Raw genomic sequence first — 17,106 nt, 5'->3', positions numbered from 1 at the left:
GGAAACAGAGAAACGAATGCAAATGCTAACACAGAGAGAAAGAGAAAAGGAAGAAAGGGAATCCTCCACTTAACATACAAATTCAAGTTTTGATGTTACTAAGAATATTTGGTAAGTTCCCCCTTTTAGAGAAAAAGAAGTAGCTAAATATTTTCCTAATTTTGAAAACATTGCTGAAAATTTGAAATGGCCAAGAGAGCATTCGACTCTATTATTACAAAGTGCACTTTTTGTCAAAACCCGAGATATCTTTGCTTCCCTGTCGTACGGCTTAGTGCTGACTATAATCTGGTTTAGGAATGCATCTTAAAGGGTTATGAGCTAGTCCCTGATGCGTATCGACAAAAGTTCAGGAACTATAAAAAAATAAGCTAGACAAAATCATGTCGAATTTACAAGACAAAAAGAACTGTTTTTTGACATAAGCTTCTCAGTCTTTAATTATCAGGTACTTTGCGTTTTTCTGAAAAGTCTTCTTCTAATGAAAAGTGTTCTTATTTAGGGAGTAGAGTGCGACTTTGTTAATATTCCTCTCCATTGTGTAGACTTAGTCTCAGGACCCGTGCCAGTCGGAATATTGTCTGTTTTACCCATTGAGGGCATTCATTTATTACTAGGCAATGACCTAGCTGGAGACAAGTTTGTGGTTAATCCACTTGTAACCGAGAAGCCTTGTTTGGATTAGAAAGTCGATACTGTTGAAAAAGAAATCCCTGATTTATTCTCAGCTTGTTCAGTTACCAGAGCTATGTCAAAGAAGGCTCTTGAGAATGATGTTGAGAATGATGTTGATCAGGAAAGTATTCTTTAGCTACACATGTATTGGTAGGCTTTTGATGAGGTCACTTTTACCACTTGTTTGTATCAATCAGAAGGTATTAATCACAGTGATCCTCTTTTAACTACTCATTCTATATAGTCTAATCAGGGTGACAAACAAAAATCACTTATCGTCGAATAGGAAAATGATCCTGAGATCTATTTTTTTTTCAAAAGTCCATTACTGAAACTGAAGCCAAAGAAGTACTTGTTTGTTATTTTATTAAAAATGGGGTTCTTATGGAAAAATGGAGACAGCCTAAGGTACCTGATGGTGATGAGTAGTCAGTGAACTATCAAATTGCAGTTCCAAAATCGTATCGACGGGAAATTCTTTGTTTGACACATGAAACTCATTTGGCTGGATTTAGAGATTAATAAGACTTATCACAAAATCTTTATCTACATGTCTTGGCAAAAATTAAAAGATTTGTTTTTAAATAATGTAGATCTCGTTACACTTGTCAAATGGTAGGAAAACCCAATCATAAGATACACAAAGCTCATCTGAAACTTATTCCTGCATTTGGCGAACCATTTAGCAGAACAATGGTAGACTGTGTCGGTCCCTTACCTAAGACCAAGTCAGGTAACCGATACTTGTTGGTCATAATGTGTGCGTCTCCAAGATTCCTAGAGGTACTTCCTTAGAGGACTATTAAAACTGAAACAATGGTAAAAGCTTTTATAACGTTTCATTACTCACTTTGGCCTTCCCAGATCTGTTGAATATGATCAAGGGTCAAATGTATGTATGGAATAATCCAGCAAGTTATGTACGAATTAGGTATCCAGCATGTCAAGTCAAAAGTGAAACTATGGTTCGACAGAACTACAGTGGAGAGAACATTTGAGTCTGGTGATAGAGTTCTGTCTCTCATGTTCATTCTTCAAAGATTTCTTCAGATTAGGTATTATGGCCCTTATAAAGTTAAGAAGAAAATGAATGAGTTAAATTACAATAATAGAACTCCTGGGATGTAAATAAATTAAAGTAGTACCAGTATTTTGATAGAGATAGCCAGGTTAATCATGCAATAAATTTAGTTGTACCTGTCCCATGCGGTGAAGATTAAAGCGATGGAATACAATCGGACTGTATTGACTTTGGAGTGACAAATCTTCGAAATTTAGAAATTATGAATAATCTGGACCAAAAACTTTCACATTTTATGCAGCAAGAAAAAATGCACTAAAATTCATATTATTTGAATATGAGCACTTATTTCCAGATGTTCCTACAAAAACAAATTAAATATACCATGACGCTGAAATTGTAAATTCCGCACATGTGAAACAACACACGTACATGATGAACCCTCTCAAACATGAATGTATGAAAAATTAAACTAAGTATTTGCTAGAGTATGATTTCATACAACCGAGTAAAAGTGACTGGAATTCACCATGTATAATTGTTTCAAAACCAGATAATACTTTCCGCATGTGCACATACTATGGAAAGGTGAACAGTGTGACTAACGGGGTCATTTCTATTACCAAGAGTCAATGACTGTATTGATAAGATCGGAAATGCCAAGTATGTCACCAAATTTGATCTTCTGAAAGGATTTTGTCAAATTCCATTGAATGAAAGTGCAGAGGAAATTTTGGCATTCGTGACTATATAGGTCATTTGGAATGAAATGTTCACCTAGTACTTTTCAACGTTAAATGAACATGATTTCATCTGGTCTAGATCTCATCGATGGTGTCATCATCTACACCGACACCTGGGAAGATTCAGCGACGATTCGGAAATCCTTTGACAGACTCGCTGATGCAAATTTGACGATTAATTTATCTAAAAGTGAGTTTTGCTGTGCATGTGTAGCATTTCGAGGATATATCGTGGGACATGGACACATTAAACATACAGATGCTAATGTCAAGGCTATCTTTTAATTCCCCGTGTGCCTGTCAGTAAAAAGCAACTGATGCGATTTTTGGTATAGCTGGATACTATTGTAAATTTTGTTCCAATGTTTCCATAATTGCTGAACCCCTGACAAATCTATTGAGCAAAAAAAAAAAAACAGTTTCATTGGTCTGAAAAATATCATGAGACTTTTGATAAGATAAAGGTCATACTTAAGAGTACGTCGGTTCTTTCAGCTCCAAATTTCAGTCAATCATTTAAAATATATGTTGATGGACGTGTTGTTGGGATTGGTGCAGTATTGATTCAAGAAAACAAAAATGGTGCAGATCATCCAGTGTGTTTTTTATTCTAAGAAAAATAAATAAGCACCAGATAAATATTTCCAAAACCGAGAGGGAATATTTGGATTTTATATTGGCATTACAACACTTTGAAGTCTATATCAGTTCAGCTTCTTTTCCGATTATTGTGTTTAATGATCACAATCCCCTTACTTTCACTGGCAAGATGAGAAACAAAACTCAGAAATTATAAAGGTAAATTTTGATTTGCAGGAATAAAATATTGACATTATGTACCTTAAAGGAAAATAAAATTACTAGCAGATGCATTTTCCCGCGTATAGAAATATATTGTTTCATGTGTACTTTGCGTCATTGACAAGATTTCATCTTATGAAATTTTTACCACATGTATATTTGACTGATATAAAAAGAAAGCTGTATAGCGTAAATCTTTCTTTTTCTTTTTGCATAGTTTGTTAGCTATTTTTTAAAATATTTTATTTCATTATATGATATAAAATGTAACATTGTATTTTGCACTTAACCTTTACCAAAATAAAATTTATCTTCTACTTGACTTGAATTATTGATTTTTATTCTATTCTGTAAACAACTAATACATAATTTAAACATTATTTATGTATATTGGTTAAAAGCAGTATTAATAATAATAAAAGTAAATATGTATTTTGGGGCCTGGGTTTAGGTTATTGGAATTCCTTTACAATTTACCTTGTGTAACTGACATTGTCCAGGTTATATAACATAATTTCAGTAACAGACATTCTAATAATAACTAACATTTTATTTTGTAAACATTAAGAACTTTCTAGAAGTTTTTTTCTCCATTAGATAATGGCCTTTTTAGAGAATTTTTTAAAATTGTAACCTGAGGACTATATAATCTTGTCACTGGAGAGATTACTCATTCGTGCTTAAGACCTAGCAGAATCAGTTTTGTATTATTGTTGTGTCCAGTAGTTCATTTGGGCTGGAATTTATGTCTTCTAAGTGTTTAATTCACTGATTATTTTCTCTGGAAATACATAGTGCTCATTACAAAATAATATTCTTGGACAGAGGCATTCACTATGATTTATAGCGAATTCAAACCTGGAATTACATTCCTCTGTTTCTACATGCATATCAACATCCTTAGCGTTAGACTTAATTTGGATTTCTACTAATGTCTATTCAGAAATTTAAATTATCAGGACTTGTGTCGGTATTTCTAGGATTATTTTGGAATTTAATTCGCAAATTAGCAATACAGTAAGTTCTTTTCTTTCATTTTCACTTTGTATTGTAGAGAAATAAATTAATTGTTGAATTTTACAAAGCTTGCTGCTTTTCAGTCTTTTCTAATACCTATTTTAAGAGCATAGACTTGTAGCAATATGCTTGTGAAATTTGGGGATTTTATGTTTTATCTTATATAATTCATATGTTGTAAACTTTATTTTCTGCTTCTATCATTTGTTTGTTTATGTGATTATACAACTTTCTCATATGTGCCATTAAATATAATGCTTTATGTCTTATACCAAAATTCGCTACAACTTCATACACACAATAATGTAATTAAAAATTACTCTCGAAAACAAATCATGCAACAAGCAAATTAAATTCCTTCCTTTTCACACATTTTATGCATAATAATCTCGGTTGTAAATTTGTTACCGAACATTACTCTTGCTTCCTCTCTTCTTCTCTTGGAACTTTTCTAAAGTACCGATCTTATTCTTGCTTATTGGTCTTTATTTTGTACACATAAACCCCACTGGCCAGCCTCTAAAATCATCAGCTTGGATTCAGCAGGTAAATACATATTTAGTACTACTTAATTTAGAGAGTGTCTGGAAATATATCAATAGTGTCAGAAGGTATGGGCAAAATCTTCACTTAAAAACTTGCTTTTTCTCTGACAAAATATATACTGATTGTGTAGATTGTCGCTTTCTTCAAGCAAAAAGTGTCTTTACGCGTCGATCAAACCTTTTACGAATATAGCTGCTCCTTTCACAAAAAGGTTACTTTTACTATGAAAAACATTAATATTTCATTAACAATGTCGCTTTCATGATAACTGTTCTCTTACAGGTCGAGGCAAACAATTTCAGAAATAAAGGTTTTATGTGGAAAAAGTATAAAGAAATATGCTATTCTTTACACAAGAAAGGCAACAATCTTCATGCGTATATGCAACGTTTTTCGCTTAGAAAGATGACTCATGGGAACATATTTAGTTATGGAAAATCTATTGATAAATGAAAGACGACCATCGGCTCAGGCCCAAACAATGCGTTTGTATCTGACGCAGGGCCAAACAATGCGTTTGTATCTGACGCAGTGACAAACAATGCGTTTGTATCTGACGCATGGCCAAACAATGCGCTTGTATCTGACGCAGTGACAAACAATGCGTTTGTATCTGACGCAGGGACAAACAATGCGTTTGTAGCTCATGCAGGACTGGACCATATTTTCGAAGGACGATATGCTAAGCAGCAGAGAGGCAAATCCCACAACTTTTAGAAGCCTCCAAACGCAGAAATAAGCCTTTTAAAAAACCGCGTTGACGCTTCGTTGTAAACGTAATTGTCGCTGCGTTTTGTTGTCGTCGTCGTCAGAAGGGGCACCGCCTACAACTTTTTAGAAGCCTCCAAACGCCGAAATAAAACCGCGAGGGCGCTTCGTTTTAAACATAATTGTCGCCGTTGTTGCTGTGTTTTGTTGTCGTCGCCCCCTCTGCTGCTCTAAAACCCGACTCGAGGATATAAATTAAAAATTACTTATACCAAATAATGGTACATTCAGAATCTTACACAGCCAGGTTGTCTAGGGAGCGAGCAGAAGCGCTTAAAAAATATATACCGGTGAAGGAAAAGTTTAAAAAGGATGTGCAATTACAACAACAAGCACAAGTTGAATACGCAACTGAAGTAAAGGAATTATTTCAACCCGTTACTGCGGCCACTGAAAAGGTTTTAACTGCTATTAGGGGTCCCGAAGAAGAAAAAAGAAGTCTTATTCAAGTATTGCGAGAAGAATCCGGACCTCCTAGACGAAAAATGGTTGATCTCGAATCAAGATTTACTCCCGAGGGTATAGAAAAAATTGAGGCAATTAAACTGACAGATGCCCGCAGTAGCAATATTTTTGGCAAGTTTGTTGCCGAAAGTTATCAGTGTAGAGGTGAATTTTTAAAACCCGAGTATGTCAAAAATGTAAAGAAAGCTATTTGGGGTGACTGGTTGTACAAAATAGCTACGTATAAATATACTATAGATAAGGCAGATGTTGGCTATCCGTTTTTTGTTAATGGGATGAAGGACTACGACAACGAACAAAAAGCAATAGCACAGCAGATAAAAGAACAAGAAAAACAGAAGAAAAAAAAAACAGCGCGTCAACAAGAACTGGCGGAAAAACGAGAAAAAACAGAAAATAATACGAGAGCAAAAACAACAGGAAGAAAACGTCAACCTTCTCCGCAGCGACAAGAAGAAGATCTTTCACTTCCTGCGCCGTTGCAGCAGACAGAGAAAAAAAAACGAGGAAGACCCAAAAAACCATCAGGGGTAATAACAGTGCCACATGTAGATGTACCTGATCCATCTCCTCCACAGCCATCTCCTCCTTGGATAGAGTCTGATGTTTCTCGAATACCTATTGAGCAGTATCGTTCATCTGATCTAGGGACTGAATATCCTCGACAGTTTATATCTCCTGATCTAGGGATTGAATATCCTCGACAGTTTATATCTTCTGATCGAGGGACTGAATTTGCTCGACAGCCTGAAATTCCTCGACGGTCTCAAGTATATCTGCGACCGCCATCTTCTTTGATAGGGTCTGAAGTATCTCAGAAATATCTACTCAGGGTAAGAAATCTCAACCTATTCTTACTTCTACCTTGCGGGGGCAACAGCCACCACCCACTGGCAGTGGTTTTGGAATTCCTTGCCCTGATAATATCTTCAATGATGTGTCCCGGCTAGAAGTTCTTATCGGAGGAAGACGTGCCGGAAACAACTCACCGGAAATAATTAATGAGGCCTCTGATATTTGTCGGAGATTATTTCAAGGTGGTATCATGGATGCTCACATATATCAAAAACTTGTTGATAGCGATTAGATATATGACAATAATATAACATGGTCATATATAACAGACATACATCTGTGCAGGTCAGAGCAGTAAACTCACGATTACCAATCTATAGAGCAACTTACGGAGACGGACTTGGCGATACCGCTCAGCGATTATTTGCAGGATTGGCACCAAAGTTAGGCTCACTTGCAAAACAACTATCTATGAAAGCCATTAATATTGTTGGTGAAAAAGCTCCTGGCACAATTGTTGATGCTGCTGGCAAAGCACTCTCGGCAATCAAAGAAAGACTAGCGCGACTAATGAGACGCAAACCTGTGAAATTACCGACCACCGAAACCATGCCCGCGGATGTTAGTAAAATAATAAATCAAGCCGCAAATCAAAAACTAGCGGCGCTGGAATCCGACGCGCAAAGAAATATTACAGCAAATTTAATAGCGGGATCATCCATTTGAAATCACGCGCAATAGTATAAAATGTTCAAACTGATATCCGATACAGCATTCAATATAAATCAGCCGGTCGAGCAAGACAGATCGGTGCGTGATTATCAATTTTATTCCTACGATGCAAGAGATCCAAATCAGCGAGGGCGTATTGAACTTCAAGTTCACGATACAAGCAGATATTTCTTGCCATCTGAGGCGTTTATTGAAGTAGAAGGTGAACTTGTGAGGGCGGATAATAATAACTACGGTGTCAACGACCGTGTTGGGTTTGTCAACAACGGGATCATGGCATTGTTTAGCAGCGCCGTGTACATGATTGATGGAAAAAATATCGAATTGATTCAAAATGATGTCGATGTTGCCACAACAATAATTAGTTTAGCGAGATATTCTGACGACTTTACAAGGTCATCCGGTCCATCGATGATGTTTGCCAAGGATATTACCAATAACGCCGATCATATTCAGTATATTAAGTTGCGAACACCTCAAAATACTGCAACTAATCCACAACCAGCTGATTTCAACATGAAGGTAGACCAGGTGGTGATTTTGATGTTATAAAAAGTGCTAGCGCGACTTACAACTTAGGATTTGCAACACGCCGAGCAATGTTGTCAGGAGATAATAAAAGTTTTTCATGCGCGAATCCACTAAATCACATTTTTGGATTTTGCAGAGATTTCATAAAAGTCATCTTTGGAGCTAAACACACAGTTGTGCTTCATAGAAAAGCCGATGACAATGATGCGATTTGGCGAACAGCTGGTCATGCTGGTAAAGTAAACATAACGAAACTTTCACTGTGGATGCCAGTGCTAACTCCATTAGTCACAGAAGAACCCCGACTGCTCTCTTTTATGAATCAAGGCGATAAATCATTGCTATCGTGGCTTACGGTAACTACAGACGCCGTCCAAAGTCAAGTCAAAGAAGTGTTTACTTGGCATATAGCATCACAACAGGGGGTTTCTGCGCCACGACATATTTTTATTGCGTTGCAAGCTATGCGTCGGATGGGTAATCAGGAATGGTCTCATATGATATTTGACAAACTCGACGTTACTGAGGTTTCGATGAGAATAAACGGCCAACAAGAACCATCCGAAGATATATCATTAAGTTATACAAATAACCATGTGGCGCGCGCATATCATCGTTGGCTGACATTCTTGGCACGTAACCTAAATATAGATACTGGCACGCAAATATCACATATTGATTTTACAAATTTGTATCCGATTTATTACTTTTCACTGGAGCATCTTGACTTATCCAAGCAGTCCGTTGTTGATATTCACTTCCGAGCTCGTGTCGGCGCGTTACCAGAAATCGCGGCTGGTCCGCCAGCTGTTCACGGTCCCTACAGAACAATCGCGGTCATACTCTTCGACAAAGCAATGTTGCTTGAAGGTATTAGTGGTCGAATGAGAATCGTTGACGCACCAGTGGAAAACATGTAACAATTAGATCAATCACGTTAATTATAAAAATGTCACACATTCACGTTAATGTCACTCTGACTCATGGTCAGGCTAAGAAATTACAATCGAAGAACGCGAGCACATGTGGGGCAACGATAACACTAAAAAATGATCAAATCGCTAATGGTGGTCCAAACAAGTTATCGCTGACTAAAACCCAACTAAAACATTTCAATAAAGCGAAGCAAGCAAAAACTGGAACTCAACTTGATTTTTCTCCTGCAGCTGTCAAGAACATAGTTAAGACTGGCGGTATATTTCCTCTTCTCGCGGCAATACCAGCGTTGATAGCTGCTGACGCCCCAGCTGTTGCCAAAGCCGCCGCGCTAGGAGCTGTTGGAACCGCTGCTGGGATGGCACTAAAATAATCCACAGGAAAAGGATACCAAAAAAAAGGACGCGGGCTAAGACTTCCAGGAACTCCACCATCATGGTACCCAAAACGGTTCTGAAAGCCGCTGGTTTTCTACCGATGTCCAATTTTGATTTGCTCGATGCTGTTAAACAATTAAATATAAAAAATTCAGAGGCGTCTTTATGAGAGATCAACTACCACGACAACCGAATAATCCAGAAACTGGAATTATTAATCTCGATAACAGTGACGGTCCAGGAACTCACTGGGTTGCTTACGCGATCGATCCACGTGGAATTATCTATTTCGATTCGTATGGGTTAGCGCCGCCAGTTGAATTTCTCAAATATACAAAAGACGTCCCCGCGTCAGGGTCAAAAGTTTGGTACTCAACACTGCCAACACAAATACTGACCGATCCTCCGATATGTGGCCGTGAAGTATTACAGTAGGACATAGTATTTACACTATTATACATAATATTTACATTTGTAAAGCTTCTAAAGTGCCACCGCATCTTAGCAACCTTACAGTAGGACATAGTATTTACACTATTATACATAATATTTATATTTGTAAAGCTTCTAAAGTGCCACCGCATCTTAGCAAGCTTACAGTAGGACATAGTATTTACACGTATTTGCAGTAGGATATAGTATTTACAGTAGGATATAGTATAGTAACTAAGGACAGCGCAGACAGATACGGGGTTATATTCTACGCTCAACAAAGTTGCACACCTTCCCCCAAAATCAATCCCGCGGAGTGCAAAATGTCACCCCGTCAGGGTGATAACGCGGAAAGTTGTGCAACTTTGTTGGGTTTCGAAACCCCGTACATAATTCGGACGTATAGTATATAAACCGACTGATACTTGGAAGTTCAAAAATAGCTCACTCGGTTTTTCGTACTTGTTTTCTTAAATATAATCGCAGAAAAAATACAGATGAACCATAAAACCGAACAAATGTAATAAAATAAGGATTTTATCTGTGAAAAAATATTATTTATTGTACACCCGCCCGTGTTGACAGTATTTGATAAAATCACCCTGGCGAAGTCAAGGTGACTTCGTCAAGGGGAAGTAATTGAAGACCCTGTTGTGATCGTATAGGTAACACGGAGAACTGTTTACCCGTTTGTAGTGTATCTCGTTAACAAATTCTGAACTGAATTCAAATTCTGAATTTGAAAAATACCTGTACTTGTAAACGCGGAAGTATTATACACTGTAACTCAATTTTTAAAAAAAGATAATTGTATACCGCTCTGGGTATTGCACAATCTCAGGGAGTGTTGCGCAATCACTTTGACAAAGGGAAGAAACTAATTGCATGAGATATGCTTAACGGAGTTATCTCCCTTAATTAATGCTATTTACATTAAAAAAACTTCAGGATTATAGTGAAGTACCTAAAAATAATGAAAAACAATTTTTTGTTTATTATATTTTTTGAGATGGCAGACTTGTATATTTTTTCTGCGACTTTTCGTACTGATGCCACACAAATATCAAAATACTTGGCAGCTGAGTTCATTGAGTGAAATATTTATTTTTCACTGGTGCTTATGTTGAAAGATTTAACTGCCCTAGACTCTCTTTTCCCCCCACCATTCCCACGTGCAACATTTCGGCGTTGTGTGATGGTCTGTAAATTTTGAAGAGAATTATCAAGTTTGTTGTTGTTAATATGATCAGCTACAAGATCGTCTTTGATCTCTCCAAATAAGCACTCGAACACGAACCTGTGATTATAATAGTTTTTATTCCCAACAGTAAATCTTAGATAACCAGAAGTATTAACAACACCAACTGGTTTTTTCAATCTACAGTGCCTAAATATTCCCTCATGATTCGCTTCGTAATTCTTAATGATAGGATGTGGGACAAACTCTTGGCTCATTTATATAATAATGTATTTGTCTAATTTATAATTTGTCTGAAAACTTAGTTATATAATCGCGCTCACATTTTAGCGCAACATCATTATTTTTTTGTTATAATATCTTTTAAGTTCACGGTGTCTCTTTCCTTCGCAATTTGCACATAACTGTGTTTTACTCCTGACCCCAACACCACATCGCAGACACGGTATTGGTCCTAAACTTCCCCTTCGGACGCTTTGGGAATGGTTTCCGCAGAATTCTTTTCTGCAGGATTTATTAAAAGGAATTACGGATCTAACTTGAAGCCACTTGCATTTATTCATAATATATAATATTTCTTATTTAAATGTTTGTCTTAAATATAATATGGAGGAGTTTGAAAGATTATCTGCCATTGGAAAGCTTCTAGATCGATCTTGACAGACTAACCCCTGACTCGCGGAGACGGGCCCTGACTGATCTGTTTGCTATTATCAGGAATGCCAAAAAAGAATTTCGTAACGACGGTGCATCTCACGTATGGTCCACATTTAAAATTATACGCGACACTGACTCTGTCAATGTTGACTCTGGCAAGGACGCTACAAATGAATGATGCACGAGCGAAAACAATTATTGATTATCTCTTTGATAATCAGAAATATTTTTTCAGAATAAACTTTATTGTGCAAGCAGATTCCGATACGTGGATTATCCGTGACAAAAATAACCATGTCCTTGCTAGCGGAAAGACCATTCTATTAAGTAAAGATTCCAAACCAGGAATGCTGACTGGGATTGATAAACTATATTACGCTCGAGCGTATCCTGTGACCGCGGTCATTTATGGAATCTATCCGATAAAAAAACCAAAAATCAATAAACTCACCCCATTGAGATTGTCAAGGCTGAATTGTGTAGCCGAGCGAGTAATGGAACATTTTAAAAATGCAATGCGCGGAAACTGTCTAACTGATCTAAGACGTTCCAAGATAGCAGCGTGGGCTGAGCGAGTTAAGGACACAGGAACATCAATAAACGATGTTGCCGAACTAGAAAAAGCATTAAGATTTCCCATAACCGTAACAACGATAACAGAAGAAGTATTATAAAAATCGAAATATAATCGATACGGAGCTCCAATAAATATCATTGATCATAACGCTCACGCTTGGACTAACGCAGTTACAAAATTTCCGCGGGATCGTGTTGTGAAATATTATTCGGGAAATATATTTTATTTTATTAAACAAATAAGCAAAAACGACCCTGTGTCGATGTGGTTGTTTAAAAGTTCCGAAGATGGCGAGTATGATCAATTTGTAAGACCCAGCGGCGAATTATACCGGACGGAATCTCTGCAACAACAAATGAAAAAGCTCGTAGAGAAATATTCAGAAAACACTGAGCAGTTATTAACTAATTGTTTTACAATTCCGAGTGTTGCTGCTCACACCGCCAGAGAAAGAAATTTGTGGAGGCCAACCCGAAGTGAGTTTCTCGAGTATATACAATTGAGTTGTGTCGAGTATGGACATGGCGGTTTGTGGAATACCAAGTATGACCACAACGAGATGATATCCGTGGATATGATTGCGTGTTATCCGGGAAGCATTCTCGGGATGGGCGAGTGTAACGAATACTTTAAAAGATTTGGACATCCCACGAACTCGATGACACGAGTTGCTATAAACGGTCCTTTACCCGATTTTTCCCTGACAGGATTTGCTCGTGTGACGTCGTTTGAATTTGCTGAAAAACTTCATCCGTGCTGTTATGTTTGGTTTGGCAGACACTTTAGTGAAAAACGCTGGGCACCAATAGTGCTATCGTGATATATGCTTGATAGCCGAATATTGGTATCGTTGACAGTCAGTGAAGCAATTATATCATATCGACCGCAGACTTCAGTTTGGTTACCAACACCGGAACGTATCAGTCTCGATGAAGTCATTGAAGAATATGCACGAGAGAGTCCAAATACTCCTATGGATGTCATTATTAAAGAAGCTCCTAAAGTTCTTAAGATTAAACTCAGCAATAGTGAAAAAAAACAGCAAAAGATCTCGGGAGAAGAATAATCGGTAAATTTACTCAAGGTGGTGCATATGATCATAAACTAAATCACGCACGATTGATTATCGATAACGCTGAATTAAATTTTATAATTGCTGATGCCACTGCGAGAAATATATTTTGTAATCGGGAGGACGCGCTTTTGTCCGACGGGAAAAAGTTAGGCACAATTGTAAGTTATATTAATGGAGAATCGCCTCAATACACACATTTAAGATCTTCGATGCTGGCTTATGTTTCTATAAATTTGCTATCAATGATAAATCGATTTCCTGACACTGCAGTTAGAGTTGCAACGGATTCATTTTATATCAATAAAAGATACTCAAAATCACTGGCTCGTTTTACAAGCACTGATGAATCATTTAATTCGTGGAGAATAAAAAAGGAAATGTTACGTGGATATTGTGAATCCGCTGATGTTGCTATCAAAGATAATTATTGTAAATCAGAATTATCAGAAATGTCAAACTACCATCTGTGTATGATCCAATCACCAGATAAAAAACCGTTTATTTGAACGGACCAGATGGTTCTGGTAAGGCAACTCGAGCGATTGAATTATTTCGAAATTTAGATATGATTGTGCTAACACCAACATACAGATTTGCCAGGGAGATGAAACAACGAGGAGTCAATTCTTGCACTTATCACGGCTTTTTCAAATACAGCGGTAGTGTATGGACTCCAGATCGAATGGGAACAAAATATATCCCTGAGAAAGTAATATGGGATGAGATATGCACAGTGTCGTTAGACATATTAAAATTATTCCTGGATTGGCTGCTAACAAAAAATACAGCTGTGATAATGTGCGGCGATCACGGTCAGCCACCACCTTTTGTTGGTCCATCTCCACATTTATGGTTAAAAGATTTTGTTGATTATTATGAAGAAGTGTCTGATGATCATAGAGCACTTGATGCAACGCTGAAGGAATTTAAAACATTAATCAGATTACAACCGAATAAAATTCAATGTGAAATCATGCGCGAAATGATTTCTGAAACTTCAATGAGCGACTTTTGGAAAACGTGGAAACCAGACGATTTGATAGTGGCAAGTAGAAAGATAGTCAGAGACACACTTTAACAACAGTTATTTCAATTACAACAAGAAAAGTTTCCAATGTTGCCAGTGCCATTGTATTATAGACCAGCTGATACGCGGTTACAGAATGTAGATGTTGATATACCAGGACAGACCGAGAAACAGAATTTAGTATTGAATGATATTGTGCTAGCTGACATTGATGCTGCTAAAGACGCACTGCGCATGAGTAAATCCCCGTGGATGCTAGGATACGCAGCGACGATACATTCATCTCAAGGACTATCAGTGATACAACTGTCTGGATCGTTGATGATCGAATCGAGTGGTCAAACTTAGTTTACTTATCTGTGTCCAGAGTCAGAAGAATATCTCAACTGCGGAGAATTGTCTTGGATGAGTCAATGGCTGATGAAATTAATAATGAAAACAACAGCGACATAATAAGAAAAAAATTAGCCGGTTACAAACAGAGTGACAAAAAAAAATAATCGCGATTTCGACCTTGATGTTGAATTTATCATGACATTGAAACAACAGCAGAATAATCACTGTGCGAGCTGTAATTGTATAATGTTGTGGCAGTATTCGAGTAAACACCCAAAACAATTCACCGTAGATAGAAAAGATAACAATCTTGGTCATACACGACAAAATGTGATGCTGACCTGTCTTGAGTGTAATCGACGTAGAGGCGCCAGCGCCTTGGGTGCTAGTTAAGTGATCGGGGTGGTAATTGTGTGTCCTCGGGAATTACTTGTAATTGTTCACGTGTGAATCCACGTCGAGGAGCAGTCGAATCCAACCTGTAGATTGCTGGTCTACCAGTAGATCTAGTTATGTTAGATATCTTATGTGTAGTAATACTTCAAATGGGATCAGTCGCTCTTTTTTTACCACCTTCAAGTTCACCTGGTTCATATAAATATCTCACAGTGACACTACCCAGTATTGGTCGTGCTGAGAAACCACGTCGTTGTACAGGTATATGTTTTTTAGTGACCGCGATGGCAGGTTTCATGTTGGTTGTTCGAGTAATTTCATTATTTAATGCAGCTATCACGCTTGGTAATCTTGCAACCAATTCGCGAGATCTCGTATCCTGAATGAATTCCTTCGCGTATTGATATCCAAATAACCGCTCAGCAAGTGTTTGATTAAATCGCTCAACAATTGCCTGATCACGATGAATTGCAGTATGTCCTCGCCTGATGGTGACGCTATGCTGTTTCATCAGTGATGATACTGCGCCTTGAAATTCTTTGCCAGGATCAACTTGTAGCAACTGTGGCCATCGTCGAGGTCCTCGTTGATAAATTCATTCAAACGCAGAAGCAACCTCAGATGCTGTTTTAGTCGCTAACGGTTCCGCATCTTTGTATCTCCTTGCAACATCAGCTACAGTTAACGCGCACTTGTATGTTCGACGACGAATGGTATCATGTGGCAGAAATAATATATCAGCTTGATGAACTTCATTTGGCACACTAACATCAAAATGTGCAAAGTGAATTTGTTTAGGCGGTGGTTGGTAAATTTGCCATATTGCCTGTTTGGATAACCAATTTTTAGCAGTATCACGTGTGACTTTTGCTGCGTTGGCAAGCTTGCCGATTGCTGCGTTACCCCTCCAGTATCCTCTTGGGGAATAATAAATCGACTCCATTATAATTAATTACCAGCGCCTAATACAAGCTTAGATTTCATTGCAGATTTTATTAACCAGCTAGTTAACTTTTCTTTGAAAGATTTATCAGTGATGGCATTTAACGCGTGAATTAATTTCACATCCGCGAGATGGCGCTGTTGCAGATCTTTACTTCGGTAAGCTACATCATGGACATGGCATGCGCTGTCGATAGCATTTATCGGATACTCACCTGGATTGGACTGATTATCAAGTCTGGTTCCAGGACCACAGTAATTATATCCTGGAAGATGTTTTTCTCCTGGGTATTTAGCCCACGGAGTTCCTGGTAATTTTCCTAACTTGGCTGCGATATGACCTCCTTTTTTTTTTTACTTGACTTTGATTTTGGCTTTGGTTTTGGCGCTGACTTTGGTTTCGGCGCTCCACCTGACGGAATAAATTTAAACTTTTTTGTGCCGCATCGTTCACACTTGCCTGTAAGCGCTTGTCGATCATTTTTTGTTGTAGTGGTTGTTATGTCTGCAGTTGGGGTACGTGCTCTACATTTCACACAATATAAATCCATATTCTTTTATAATATATCTACTGGAGATCACTGACTTTTCTGCTACAAGGAAACGAGAACCAGTTAAGCATAACTCAGTGCTACCAAATTCAATTCGAATGATAATTATAGGCCCATCTGGGAGTGGTAAGACGCAGTTGTTACTTAATTTAATAATGAAGTGGATGAAGTGGGATAAGTTGTATTTGGTAGCTCCATCTGTGGACGATCGGAGATGCTACAGCGTGTTAAAAGATTTTAATGAGCGTGCAAAGTCGCTAAACGACGATGATGTTGTTGAATTTATTACTAGTATTGATGAATCACCAAGTATCGATGATGTTGATGGGAGAATTAACAATTTAGTCGTGTACGACGATGTGATGTTGGACAAACAATCAAATCCTGCCAGGATATTCTCACGCGGCAGACATAAAAACGTGGATGTGATTTATGCAACTCAACGATATACACAAATCCCGAAAGTGATCAGGAAAAACTGTAACATTCTTGCGCTGTTCAACGGCGT

At 37.7% G+C, this 17,106-nt stretch overlaps 1 protein-coding gene across 1 annotated transcript in view; it reads right to left on the bottom strand.

Annotated features, from left to right (window-relative positions):
* The window catches only part of LOC149782940 (alpha-tocopherol transfer protein-like), a 30,945-nt gene that overhangs the window by 13,121 nt on the left and 718 nt on the right, over positions 1 to 17,106 (bottom strand). The gene's annotated exons all lie outside the window — the stretch shown is intronic.

This window comes from Sinohyriopsis cumingii, chromosome 15, assembly GCF_028554795.1.
Source record: "Sinohyriopsis cumingii isolate HCF-2022 chromosome 15, ASM2855479v2, whole genome shotgun sequence".
NCBI lineage: Eukaryota > Metazoa > Mollusca > Bivalvia > Unionida > Unionidae > Sinohyriopsis > Sinohyriopsis cumingii.
This window is presented reverse-complemented; position numbering and strand designations above follow the sequence as displayed.